General features: G+C 40.8%; 1 long non-coding RNA gene across 2 annotated transcripts in view; it reads left to right on the top strand.

Moving 5' to 3' along the window:
* Nucleotides 1–447: 447 nt before the first annotated feature.
* Nucleotides 448–14,069, top strand: part of LOC135183710 (uncharacterized) — a 69,829-nt gene continuing 56,207 nt past the window's right edge. For both annotated transcript variants that reach the window (XR_010305676.1, XR_010305675.1), the window contains exons 1-2: nucleotides 448–580; nucleotides 8,125–8,297. This is a non-coding gene — a long non-coding RNA (uncharacterized LOC135183710). The remainder of the gene's footprint in view (nucleotides 581–8,124; nucleotides 8,298–14,069) is intronic.

Below are 14,069 nucleotides of genomic sequence, written 5' to 3'. Positions count from 1 at the left end.
TGTAGCTGGATGTGGTGAAGAGTCCTAAAGGGCACAAAATGTCTTGTCCAGACATATTTACCTGCCTGTCTGCATTGCAGGCAGAGGCGGGAAGACAGGACAAAGGAACCCAGGCGACCCAGTCCGGTTTAATCCGGTCGCCTGAGAGGGGTTTCCTAAGGCCCACGCCCCTGCCGCGTGCCAGGCCTGTGCGCCCCCCATGTTTGGAGGAGAACAGCCTGTGGGTTCTGCCAGCTTTGGGTCTGTTTGGGTGATTGCCAGAGGTGATTGGGTGGTTGTGTGGCCAAGGAGACCATTAGCCTCGGCCATTGCCCTATAAAAGGGGGTGAACAGGTGAATAAGAGGCTTGCCTGCTCTCCCCTTCCTCGCTCACCTGCTGCTCGCTGGCCCGCTGCCTCAGCTGCCACAGCCGCCTCAGCCACCTCAGCCTCAGCCACCTCAGCCTCAGCCACCTCAGCCACAGCCACCTCAGCCGCCTCAGCCAGCAGCCGATTCCACATCACAGCCCAGGTGGAGTTCACCACAGGACTTCTGTTGAATACTTTCCTGTGTGTGTTTTGGGCCACAGCCGTTAGGACCAGTGAGTATTCTGAATTCCTTATTCGAGCTGCTAAAGGAGTCTAATTAACCTCACAAGCGGTGAAGGAAGCCTCCAGACTCTCTCTCAAAGACGTTTCTAAACCCTTTCAAAATTCCATTGCACAGAGACATTCTGTAGCACAGTTCTGCTAACTGCATCCAAGAACTCGTGTGGAGAGTTGGAAATGAGTTTGGGGGAATTATTTTGTGTATATTAATAAATTAGTTAATAACTTTTGAATCGGCCTCATTGCGTTTCACCCCAAACTCAGATTTCAACTACCCCCTTCATAACACTGAACCTTACAAATACCACACCAGAATGCTCAATTTCCATGGTACTTCATAGCAAACCTAAGCAGTAGGAGAAAAAGGAGATTTTAAAAAGAGGAGTTGGGTTTTCTAGTTGATGAAAATCAGATTTTACTGCCTCTTTTAAATAGACCATCTTTATTTGTGGTAAATTGTATAAAATAACAATGTTTAATACTCCTAAGCAAGACCTTGTCATAAATAACAGGCATAAACTTGCGTTCATGCAAGTTAAGGCTTTAATAGAGTTGCAGGAATCAAGCAATGTACAGGCCTGGGTGCGTGGGGAGGCTCTGCTCTGCCCTATCGCACACCTTTTGTTTTCAGTGTTCTCTTTTTATATCCTATTCTATTACATATTCATTACTAATTCTAAGAAAAGGTTGGATTTTGCTTATCAGTTCTAAGAATGGGAGGTGTCTCTTCCACGCATGTCTCTTTTTACTTGGTGGTCCCTCTGGTGGTCTTCAGGGATGAAGTAAGGGGTCTTCCTCAAGTGTCCGCTCCGTGAACTCCAAACTAGTCCTCTGTTTGCTCATGCCAAAGGCTGTCTCTTCCACCTGCCTCACTCCTCCACCAAGCTTTCTAGCTTCTAATTATTTATTGCTGTTATCTTAAGCCAAGTGTATGCTTCTGTGATGGTTGTGCAAGGAGGAGTGCAGCTCCATTCAAACCCCCCCTTTCCTCCCTGTCCTGGGCCTCCTGCCACGAATCGATCGGATCAAATATATATTTCTCACAACCTGCACTCCTGTTGCTATTTTTTAGACCAACTTTGGAACCACTTTTCCCACCAAACCCTGTTTCAGAGGGCTAAGTGAGAGAGAGAGGAGGCAAACCCTATATGAATATTTGCCATGATGGATGAAATGTCAAGCAGTTAACTTAAGGTCAGAGTCAGCTCTCAAACATCACTTCAACATACTGTTGTAATTTTTGCTATATCTGGTTTATTGTCGCTTTCCCGCTCTGTGATTATGTGAAAATGTCAGCTTTTTCTTTAAAGGTCCTAGTCTGTATGCTTCTTGGAAGAAAATTGAAGGAGTTCATATTATAGAGAGTCAGAGAAATAAATTTATGTAGCCTGCTTGACACTGTTTGTTAAAAATATAACATCTCATCATAAGGTATCACACAGTATCACAGTATCACCAAGGTTGGAGGTGGTTTGATTCATTATTTTTTTAACACAGTTGTAAGTAAAGCTGAGGTTCACAACACCACACAGAAACTTTGTAAGCTACTTTGCCCACTGAAGTGACAACAAAATTTGTTCTTTATAATTCTTCCTCTTTTCTTTTCATGACCAATGGGCAGAGGAAACAGTATGTTAAAGTGATGTTTGAGAGCTGACTCTGACCTTAAGGTTAGTTGCTTGACATTTCATCCATCATGGCAAATATTCATATAGGGTTTGCCTCCTCTCTCTCTCTCTCAGCCCTCTGAAACAGGGTTTGGTGGGAAAAGTGTTTCCAAAGTTGGTCCAAAAATTAGCAATAGGAGTGCAGGTCTTGCTTAGATATGCTTAGGAGTATTAAACATTGTTATTTTATACAATTTACCACAAAAATGGTCTATTTAAAAGAGACAGATGAGAGCATTTCATCCTAATTTGTGAATATGTAAATGGCTGCAGAAGTAGGTCCAGCTGTATTTGTTTCCCAGGAACAGTAATTTACCCATTAATCTGGAAATGATCCATTTCTAGAAAGGAAGATTCATCTTTATATATGAATGCATGTCTATCTCTATATATAAATGCATGTCTCTCCACAAGAAAGTGGAAATCAATTTTGCAGCAACATGCTAGACCATGTTTAATTACTTTATATCAGGTTAGATGGGATTGCCATGTAGAACAATACACCAGTGTCTCTGAAATACGTGTAGTTATCTATATTGTGCTTTGCAGAGAGAAACTAAATCAATGTATGTGGAACACGTAACCAAATTCTTCTTAGTGACACCTGTGTAAATTTGAACAGCTCTGTAGATAACAGTTAAGTTGCTCTGGATTTAAATTGTTTTAACTGGAAGCAAACTTTGTCCAAGAATCTTTTTGACTCCTATCTTTCACTGATAAAAATGGGCAATATTGTCTGCCTGTTTATTTAAGGAACTGTTTTACTGGATCTGAGAGGAGCAGAGAATGAATCATCAGGTAATTTTCTTACAGCATTCAGATGCTCTTTATTGGTCCATTTCATATATATACTTTGTATATACTTTTCAGCATAGATTAAAATTGGAAATGTTTTTTTTTCTCTTCTATTCTTTGAAGATTGGATAATGTTGAGCTTGTTGCTAGGATAATATGTGAGGGGTTTGCCTTGACGTTAGAGGACTGTGTTCATGTGTGATCTGCTCTAGGTGATCCTGCTCTGACTGGGGGGCTGGATCATATCTTTCAATGTCCCTTCTAGCCCCTGATGTTCTATGATTCTAAGATTCCATGTGAACCTGAGCAATCGTTTTTTATCCTGTGAGGGTGACAGAGCACTGCAAGAGGCTGCCTAGAGAGGCTGTGGAGTCTCCCTCTCTGGACATATTCCAGAACCAGCTGGATGTGACCTCCCTGGAAGAACTTCTACTTGCATATGTTTAGTTAGTGATGTTATATTTTCTCAAAAGCATTTAGCTGCCAAAGGGTGGGGATATAAGAGATGTTAAGCAGGTATCAACTGAACAGATGAGCCAGAAATAACATACTGCTTTTCCTTTATTTTCTACTTGAAAAAGTCTAATAGTACAATAATGGAGTTGTGCATCTCTTGCTATCTATAACACCTATCCTGGCCTGCATCAGGAACAGTGTGGCCAGTAGGACAAGGGAGGTTATTCTTCCCCTGTACTCAGCACTGCTCAGGCCACACCTTGAGTACTGTGTCCAGTTCTGGGCCCCTCAATTCAAGAGAGATGTTGAGGTGCTGGAAGGTGTCCAGAGAAGGGCGACAAAGCTGGTGAAAGGCCTGGAACACAAACCCTATGAGGAGAGGCTGAGGGAGCTGGGGTTGTTTAGCCTAGAGAAGAGGAGGCTCAGGGGTGACCTCATTGCTGTCTACAACTACCTGAAGGGAGGTTGTAGCCAGGTGGGGGGTGGCCTCTTCTCCCAGGCAACCAGCAATAGAACGAGGAGACGCAGTCTCAAGTTGTGCCAGGGGAAGTACAGGCTGGATGTTAGGAGGAAGTTCTTGCCAGAGAGAGTGATTGGCATTGGAATGGGCTGCCCAGGGAGGTGGTGGAGGCACCGTCCCTGGAGGTGTTCAAGCAAAGCCTGGATGAGGCACTTAGTGCCATGGTCTAGTTGACTGGCTAGGGCTGGGTGCTAGGTTGGACTGGATGATCTTGGAGGTCTCTTCCAACCTGGTTGATTCTATGATTCTATTACAATGAGAGCCAATTGCACTTGGGCTTTCCCAGGTATTAATGTAAATGAGATTGGTAGCATGAACAAACATGAATTTAGGAAAAAAAAAAAGTGAACTGTCCTGCAGTACAAACTTTGTTTCATGGTTTGACAAAAGATTTGTTGACACACCTATAATTGAAAAGATCATCTTCTTGTGTTGGCGATGCATTGAACTTTGAGATAGCACTTGCTAATGGTGCAGACTATACAAAAAACCTGTTTTGAAATATGAGATCTCTAAACCAAACCCAAACAGGTCATGCTATTGCTATTCATAAAAAGTTGCCTTCACTTCTCTAGAAATGCATCTTGTTCTAAGAAAGCATACAGGAGCCTAATGTAATAATATGATCAACTCTGGGAACCACTATAGACACCTTTTAAATCTTTATTTTACAGCTGATATGAATAAAAGATGTTGGCAGAAAAGACATTTGCAAGGCATATGCAATAAAATGGAAAGATGAAGTTGCAGCTGAGCAGGGTGATATGACAATTGCCACACGAATAAATGATGGAGAAATAGATGGCAGAGAGAAATGAACAGCCTTTCATCAGGGCTGATATTCATTTGCCTAATGGTTATTATTGCTGTCTGGAAGCTGGTGAATACATTTTATACCACTTGAGAACCTGCCCCAGAGGGGGGAAATTAAGCCAGAGCTGTTACTGCTGAAAATGCAACCATTTTTTGAGGAAGTTATTTTATTTATAATTATTATTTTATTCATTCATAGGGGTTTTGGTTGGCTGGTTGAATTTTTATATATATAAAAGTCTTTTAATTGCTTTTATGACATAGAATCATAGAATCAACCAGGTTGGAAGAGACCTCCAAGATGAGGTCTCTTCCAACCTGGTTGATTCTGTTCTATTCTATTCTAAACTAGCACGATCACCCAGCTACCACGACCACTAAACCATGTCATGAAGCACCACGTCATGATAGGTTGGACTGGATGATCTTGGAGGTCTCTTCCAACCCGGTTGATTCTATTCTATTCTAAACTAGCACTGTAACCCAGCTACCACAACCACTAAACCATGTCATGAAGCCCACGTCATGATAGGTTGGATTGCATGATCTTGGAGGTCTCTTCCAAGCTGGTTGATTCTATGATCTACAGTCTCTTGAACCTATCACCCAGCCCTATGCAGTCAACTAGACCATGCCACCAAGTGCCTCATCCAGTCTTCTCTTGAAATAAGAATATATCCACAAGCTATGTGTTTTGTCAAAACTATTAGATATATTTTGATTTCCCTGCATGAGCATTTATTTATCTCAAACCATTATAACAAAGATAGTCAACAAGTGCAGTATCTAATGAAAATTTGGGACATCAGTTCTTCCACAATGGTTTGGAGGTTTGTGTTTGAGGTAATAAATTGTAGTATTGGTCATAATTAGCTATCTTGCTTTCTTTTAAATGAGTCTGCACCTGTGGAGTTCTTTATACAAAGACAGCTTTTGACTTGTGCACAAATTGAACATAAGAGGGAGACTGCATGCTAGAAAGACACTTATGCAAGGGAAAGGCATTGGTGGTGAGCATTGTGATGTTTTCTGGTGAAAGAAAAGAAATGTGCAGGCTACATGCCATCTTATGAAGAACTAGAATAATCACCTAACATCAAAAAAAGGTAAAAGCGGCTGGAATCGACATTTTTCTGCACAGTAGCTTTAAGCCATGGGGATTATCACATGAAAATGTGAAAGAGCAAAATTCATCCATGAACTGATTCAATACAGATAGCTTTTTAACTACCCTAAATAGTCACTGTTATACATCTAAATGCATCTCTTTGTTCTCTAGAAATAATTGTTTTTGAAGTCAAAGATTCTCATTTAACTTGGTTTTGTCCTTCGGGAAGGAGTCATAGGATTCCTGATGATACACCTCAAGTTATTCTTAAAACTTCATCTTCAAGATTTAGTAAACTCCCACATCTGGCTGGCAGAGAGGAACAGACTGATGCCAATCTCAGTGACACAGCAGTAGGGAGCACAGGAATGGACTGTGTCGCTGTGAACCACTCTCTGGTTCCTGAGCTGGTCCTGCCAGCAATAGAATAATGAGTCTGTACAGAAAACAGACAAACTTCACTGCTGCTGGGCATGAATCTATTGTTTGCCTAACATCATCTGTATCAGTTTGTGCTGGTGCATGTAGAAGGGCATGCTATCTATGGCTGCTGCTTTCCATCACCTACAAATGATTGTTTGTGTCATGAGAGCCCCTAGGAGTTTCTTCATATACAGAGATCACTTTGCTAAGCTCTTTGTAAACAGACTTGATCCCCGTTCATCTGAATTTACATTACAGGTTTGTACTTCACAACATTGCACTAGTCACAATGTGCCCTGTAATTCTGAATGTCTCATTACATTGATTCCCTCCCTTCAAAACTTAAATCCACTTTTATATTTATGTATTTTTGCATTTTATGTCTGGTAGTTAATGAGAATCAACATCAACATCCTTCAATGTTAGCAATTCCTTCTAGGGCAGAAGCAGCTATACTGCGAAGTATAATTTCTTACATCTGTCTTCCTCATTTTTGTGAGTGTTGGTGAAAGCATTTACACAATGCTTAACAACAGATATGAATAGGGAAAAAAAAACCAACCAAACCCACTCATAGTTTTAGATACATTTCCCCCTCCTATTTTCCTGACAAAGTGACTTTACCAGTGTCCTGATATGAAGCATATTGACATTTGTGGCGCTTTCAGTTTACCTTAAACTGCCTTTTTTTCCCATTTTTTTTTCTGGGTCCCCAAACAAGAAAAGAGTTCACATGTGCAGAGGAGGGCCACAAAGCTGGTGAGGGGCCTGGAACACAGCCCTGTGAGGAGAGGCTGAGGGAGCTGGGGGTGTGCAGCCTGGAGAAGAGGAAGCTCAGGGGAGACCTCCTTGCTGTCTACAACTACCTGAAGGGAGGCTGTAGCCAGGTGGGGTTGGTCTCTTCTCCCAGGCAAGCAGCAACAGAATAAGGGGACACAGTCTCAAATTGTTCCATCTCTTAACAAAAATTACATACAACAGAATATGCATAACAAACCTTGCAACAATGAGTGAAACTAGAAAAATAATGGTGTTTACTTTTTATTGGATTATCTTGAATACTCTGTTAATAAAATCCAGGTACCCTTTGGATGAATAAAGGAAAGAGTGAGAAAAAGCATATCTCTGTTTTTCAGCTATACTTTGGGGAAATCTAATTCACATTTGCTTGGATATACTGTAAGAAAAGACCTTGAAAATGAGACAGTCTTTGTTCTAGCAGTCTTATTTAATCCATACATGACCAGAATGAGATAAGTGTTGTATCTCATTGATTTATAGGCTTTCTCCTCTATCCTTATCATTTCTAAAGAGGAAAAGCCCATCCTTTGTGCAGACAATATATAGTTAGATAATAAGTGCAAACTAGAAAAGTCACACTAAAGTAGGACCTCTCACATGCCAGCATGAGGAAAATACTCAGTTTAATTTAATAAGCTCCATCTTATTTTCCACGTGGTGGGTGATGTTCACTGAAAAACAGCACAATCATGATCCTTATACAAGGTGAGGATATGATAATTGTTGACATTGTCTTGTTATCATGTATTTATATTAGATGTTATTTACATTTTTAGACTTCCTTGGTTTATATACAGCCTCTGGCAGGGCATTTGTGAATGACAAATACAGAAAGGTAGTCATGGAGATCTCATTTTAATGAAATCTCTTGGCCACCGCTAGGATTGCAATAGATGGACTCTGGAGGAGAGGATAAGGAATGCCTATATTTCTGTTATATTTCATTCTCACCAGAACTGGTTTTATACTGAAGAGATGAGAAAGATTCTCAGATGCCTTAGGATTAAATGCATGCCAGACTTGACCACCCCTGCTGAGAAGAGCAGAGAACCATGCTTACCAGGAAGCCAGACTGTATAATGTGAAGCACCCTTTACCAACAGTTTGATGGTGAATCAGAAACAGAGGTTAGTACAGTACTCAACATTTCTTTTTTCTTCTATCCTTGCTCAAAAGATGGACTTTATAAAACCTTCAATATACAAATAGTCACAAAACCAGTATCAAATCCAAACCCTTTGGTGGCAATTACATATTGCTGTCTATAACTACCTGAAGGGAGGTTGCAGCCAGATGGATAGCCTAAGACTTGTTAAGGAAGTCAATGTCTTGATGTAGCTCTGGAAGTGGATAGAATTACCTGCAGGAAATTAGAGAAACGTGAAGAGTGAGCCTTCTCTTACTACTTTTCAAGCAGTAGCAAAGTAAGAATTAAGATATGAATCTCCTTATTTTCAGACCCTTGAACTATCCTCTAAATTTTTCTACCTCAAACCTGAAGTATGCTCACCTTTATATCCTTTAAGTACTGGCCTATTTTTCTGTGATGATTTTGAGGTAAGTAAAAGTGCATGGGTGCTCTGCCCTCTAGTGTGGCCAGTAGGACAAGGGAGGCTGTTCTTGCCCTGTACTCGGCACTGGTCATGCCACACCTTGAGTCCTGTGTCCAGTTTTGAGTTCCTCAATTTAAGAGAGATGTTGAGGTGTTGGAACGTGTCCAGAGAAGGGTGATGAAGCTGGTGAGGGAAGCTGTGAAGAGAGGCTGAGGGAGCCACTTTCCTGCAGTTGCTTCTCCCCACAACAGAAGGAGGGAGAGCAGAAAACCATGTCTGGGCAAGCCAGGATATGTATAAGCCTATTTTGGCCTGTTCAGGCTGACCACAACAGTGATCCCTCAGCTTTATACGGAATATGATGGGAGAGGAACAGAACGGAATGGAATGGAATGGAATGGAATGGAATGGGGTGGAATGTCTTGTTGGTCAGTTTATGGTCACCTTAAAGGTGTAGCCTTTTACTCTGTAGCCCCGGTGTGGTGCACTAGACTTAGCAGAGACCTTGGTTTGCATACCAATCCTTAGTACTAATTATAAGCACTGAGTGTTGTCACTACTAGAAGCAGACACTCTCTGCAAAAACATGCTGTTAACTTCAGAAAGTGCAGTTACAAGAGACTGAACTGAAAAGAAAAATCATTGAACAGCGTTAGTTCTCTGGCAGAGAACTGACAGCTCTTAAGAATTCACAGAATCAGAGAATGTTCAGGGCTTGAAGGGACCTCAAAAGATCAATTAACTAACTTTGCAAAAGGACAAGACCATTATCACCTACTTTCTTTTAGTAATTAATGTAAGGATTACCAGTAGTAAATGAGGAAGGAGGGAAGCATCATATGTCTGTAGGCTAGTACTTTTCTATCCATGTGATCCGAGGCAGCAGGAGAGCTGTGTTTCTTTTTTCTTATGCCTGGTATTGTTACTTGGCCAAATGAAAGTGAAATCAGCAATCCAGGGTAGAAATTCTGACTCAATCTGATTAACAATGTCAGTTCTGAAACAGAATATGTCTTTGTAGTTCTGAGCCTGCATATAGTATTATGCTAATTTAATTCTCTTTGGTGTACCTGTAGGTTATGAGCTCATATTTCAAATATTTGAAATAATGAAGGGAACTTATTTTTTTAACAGTGGTTACATTTATGCAGTGAAATGTTGCTGCTGAGTTTCAGTTTACCTTTGCATTTGCTCTGGCATTGCCTCTTTTTTTCTAGCCTGTCCTGCTGCCATCAGTATAAGACTTTCTTCTTCAGAGCAGGACACATTCAGAGATTGGTCTTTATGACATTCAGTGTGTGTGCATTGCATCCACTTAGGTTAGTAGTAGTCATATGAACTCCAATATTTCTTCATTTGTGTAAGACACAGAGAGTTCTCAGTTGGCATTCTAGGAAATTTGTAATAATGAAACCTTGTTTTAATGCAACAGTTTTTATTACTGGATAGCCTAAGGCTTGTTAAAGAAGTCAATGTCTTGATGTAGCTCTGGAAGTGGATAGAATTACCTGCAGGAAATTAGAGAAACATGAAGAGTGAGCCTTCTCTTACTACTTTTCAAGCAGTAGCGAAGTAAGAATTAAGATATGAATCTCCTTATTTTCAGACCCTTGAACTATCCTCTAAATTTTTCTACCTCAAACCTGAAGTATGCTCACCTTTATATCCTTTGTTTTTAAGTACTGGCCTATTTTTCTGTGATGATTTTGAGGTAAGTAAAAGTGCATGGGTGCTCTGCCCTCTAGTGTGGCCAGTAGGACAAGGGAGGCTATTCTTGCCCTGTACTCGGCACTGGTCATGCCACACCTTGAGTCCTGTGTCCAGTTTTGAGTTCCTCAATTTAAGAGAGATGTTGAGGTGTTGGAATGTGACCAGAGAAGGATGATGAAGTTGGTGAGGGGCCTGGAGCACAGCCCTGTGATGAGAGGCTGAGGAAGCTGGGGTTGCTTAGCCTGGAGAAGAGGAGGCTCAGGGGTGAACTCTTGGCTGTCTACAACTACCTGAAGGGAGGTTGTAGAGGTTGGTCTCTTCTGTCAGGCAACCAGCAACAGAACAAGGGGACCCAGTCTCAAGTTGTGCTCAGGGAGATCTAGGCTGGATGTTAGGAGGAAGTTCTTCACAGAGAGTGTGATTGGCATTGGAATGGGCTGCCCAGGGAGGTGGTGGAGTCATCGTCCCTGGAGGCGTTCAAGAAAAGCCTGGATGAGGCACTTAGTGCCATGGTCTGGTTGACTGGCTAGGGCTGGGTGCTAGGTTGGACTGGATGATCTTTGAAATCTCTTCCAACCTGGGTGATTCTATGATCAAATAACACTTCCTCTAAGTCAATTTTCTACCTAGCACTGTTGGTGAAGAGAAACAAATCTCAGATTGTTTAGTGAGAAGGATAAACTGTTGTGGGTTTTCAGGCTGCATTTGTTTTAGTGGTCTAAGGTTATAGATTATAAATGTGGACACCAGTGAATCCATTTTCTTGATTTTGATCTTCAGTCTGTTTTCTTCTCCCACCAAAGACACAGAAATTAAATTCTTCCATAGTATATGATCAAGTAAATGAGGCATCCGAAAGATGGTTTGTAAAGATTATAAAAGAATGCAAACAGGGATTCTGGGATAAATATGAGATTTTCCTTTTCATAGGAGACCGTGATTCCAGAAGCTACTGTATGCTATATTACAGCTAAGTGCATTATGATCTGTACAAGTGAGTGTCCTACAAAGATATTTCATGCTTCTTAAGCAGGAAATGTCTAGCTCAGTTATAGTCATGATACCTAAGCAAGGAAGGAAGCATAATTATTTGAAACAAGTTCATTTGTGACATGAACAGCAAATACTTTTAAATTAAAATTGTTTCAAAGGACATCAGCTGTCCTTTAAAAGAGTTAACTTGACTTTCTCTCTACACTGCATTTTGATTTAGAAATGGAAGTGGCAGTTCTGCAGTGATTTGTCATGCAGAATTTTTGACCAAACTTTAGCAAGAAGGAAAAAAAAAAACTTGAGGAGCTTGCATTCCCTACATCATAGGCAATTCAAAGAACTCATGCATTTTACATATTGTTAACTTGATATTCATAAAAAGGAAATGTTTAAAAACATCTGCACATTCTTTAAAGCAAGTAATGTTTCGTAAACATTTAGATTAGGAATGGTTGTTTCCAGAGGTAGAAGTGTGAACCTTTAGGGAGAGGAAGGAAAAAGCAGACAAGAAGATAAAAGTTTTGGTTGCAAACTATTTTTAGTGCAGTAATTTTGGGTAATTAAGGAAAGTAATTTAATCTGAAACTCACATCTCATCAATCAGAAAGACTGAGACTCTCATTATTCATGAAGATTTTTCTAGCAGCAGAGCCATTGTTTAACTCCCTACAGAGATACAGGACTTTATAGGCACAGTGTGTTGCATCCTAAACTTTGCTAGAAGGTATCAAAGAAAACCTTATTCCTATCTCGTTGAAAAAAACAAAGTCACTCAGCACATTCTGGGGTTACTGTTCCTACTAATAGTGACAGGAGTGCTACAAAAATGCGAGAAGTAAAATCTGGGGAAAGATTAGCTGAATTTGATGCTCTTATATCTTGTAATACATCTGAATCTTATCTGGAGGATATTAGCATCATCTTCTAGTGGAGAAGAACATTGACATTCTTCTTATTCCTTCCCTTTTTTTTCCAGTCGCCTACAGCCTGAAAAACTACAAAGCTTACCTGCTTGACATCAGTCTGGATGCTTTGATATTGTGCTGAACTAGGTGGCAGATTCCAAATCTTAGGTGGCATATGGTTGTGTCGTGCTTCTATTAAGACATGCGCTAATCATGTTAAGTGTGGTAGTTGCATGGAGTATCTTTGTTTAGCTTTTGAGAGAGCATGCCACTTTGTTTCCCAACACTGAGGAAGAGCAGGGCATAGCAGGCAGAACTATTTCCTAGGATTTGAACTCCCAGTCTCAGAATCAGCTTAAAGAGCAGTTTAAAAGGTGCGTAGAGACAGATTATAACTTGCTGAAATTAGCTAGCACTTCTGACAGCGCTGCCATGGCAACAAAGAAGTGTTGCGGACACCAGATCCCTGAACTTAGGCTGGCTTTGTGGCCTGCTTTGACTCTCATGCTGCCATAGCAACACTCCTGTCTGCAGCAAAGATAGCTTATTTAAAGCCAGCGCCAGTATTGCTACGTACATTGGCATTAAGTTTTCAATTTCATAATGGACACACTCTTAAAGATAGCAATGACCAACAGCTGTGGGGGTGAGTCTGGAGCCAGACCTTTCTGGCTTACTACAGCATTCGTTGCATGTAATAGAGTTGATTGTCAGGATAAAGAAAGGGAACTCATCTGGTGTAGGTGTGCATGAAGATAGTTTTGGGCAGGCTAAACACATCTTCTATTTTTGTTGATGAATGCTAATTTTCAGTGGGTGAAAAACACTACTTGGATTGGTTGTTCTCCTTCAATAGCTTGTATTGAGACTACTGACTCACTTGGCAGTATAATCTTGTGATAAGGTAAATACACCACAAATCCTCAAGCTACAGTTCTGCACTTGTAAACTCAGATGTTCATATATAGCTTGCAGAACATCTAGGTTAAAAGAGTTTAAGGAAAGCAAGGCACTTGAGGTCTGCAAGTAAGAATGACAGAGAGCAGCCCTGGTTTATAATGTCTTGGAGCTCATAAAGCAATGTTTCCTAGTGGGCAATGTGCTGCTTAAAATCTTATAACCACTGCAAGAAGAAATGATGCAACTGTCACAGATATTAGCTGCAGGTCATAGAAATTGAAACCTGCAATTTTCTTAGCCTCTGCTGTGTTATTGAATTAATTCATAGTAGGTGGAGATGTAACAACAGCGAAGCAGCCACCTCATTCCTCTTCTGAAGCCTGTAATCTAGCTGGAAGTGATTCTCATGATCTCTCAGCAGTTCCAGCTTGTTGAAGCTCTGAGTGTGTTATGGTTTCCTTTTCCAGAACTGCTCCTACATCACAGTAACTTTCTTTCACTTATTGCCTGCTAGTGCATTCCTGGGGTCATTCCAAAGTGTTTAACACTGAATTCAAACAGCCTGAGTACTTTATGCTAAATTAATAATCCACATCATCTGAATTCCAAATGCTTGAAGGTTGGCCTTCATCATGAGGATTCTGGGATGGAAAAGTCTTTGTAATTACCATCGAGTCTGAGATAGGGAGAAAGAGTGTTGTCTATTTTTCATCTTCAGACTTGGTGGTATCCACTGAATTTGAAATCTGAGAGACCTACAGCCTATGACAAATTGTACAGGTGAAGAGAAAAAAAACCTTTCCTGTAAGGATACAAACCAGTGCAGGACACATGGGGT

This window comes from Pogoniulus pusillus, chromosome 19, assembly GCF_015220805.1.
Source record: "Pogoniulus pusillus isolate bPogPus1 chromosome 19, bPogPus1.pri, whole genome shotgun sequence".
NCBI classification, from domain to species: Eukaryota; Metazoa; Chordata; class Aves; order Piciformes; family Lybiidae; genus Pogoniulus; species Pogoniulus pusillus.
Note: the sequence above shows the minus strand (reverse complement) of the source record. Positions and strands in the feature narration are given on the sequence as shown.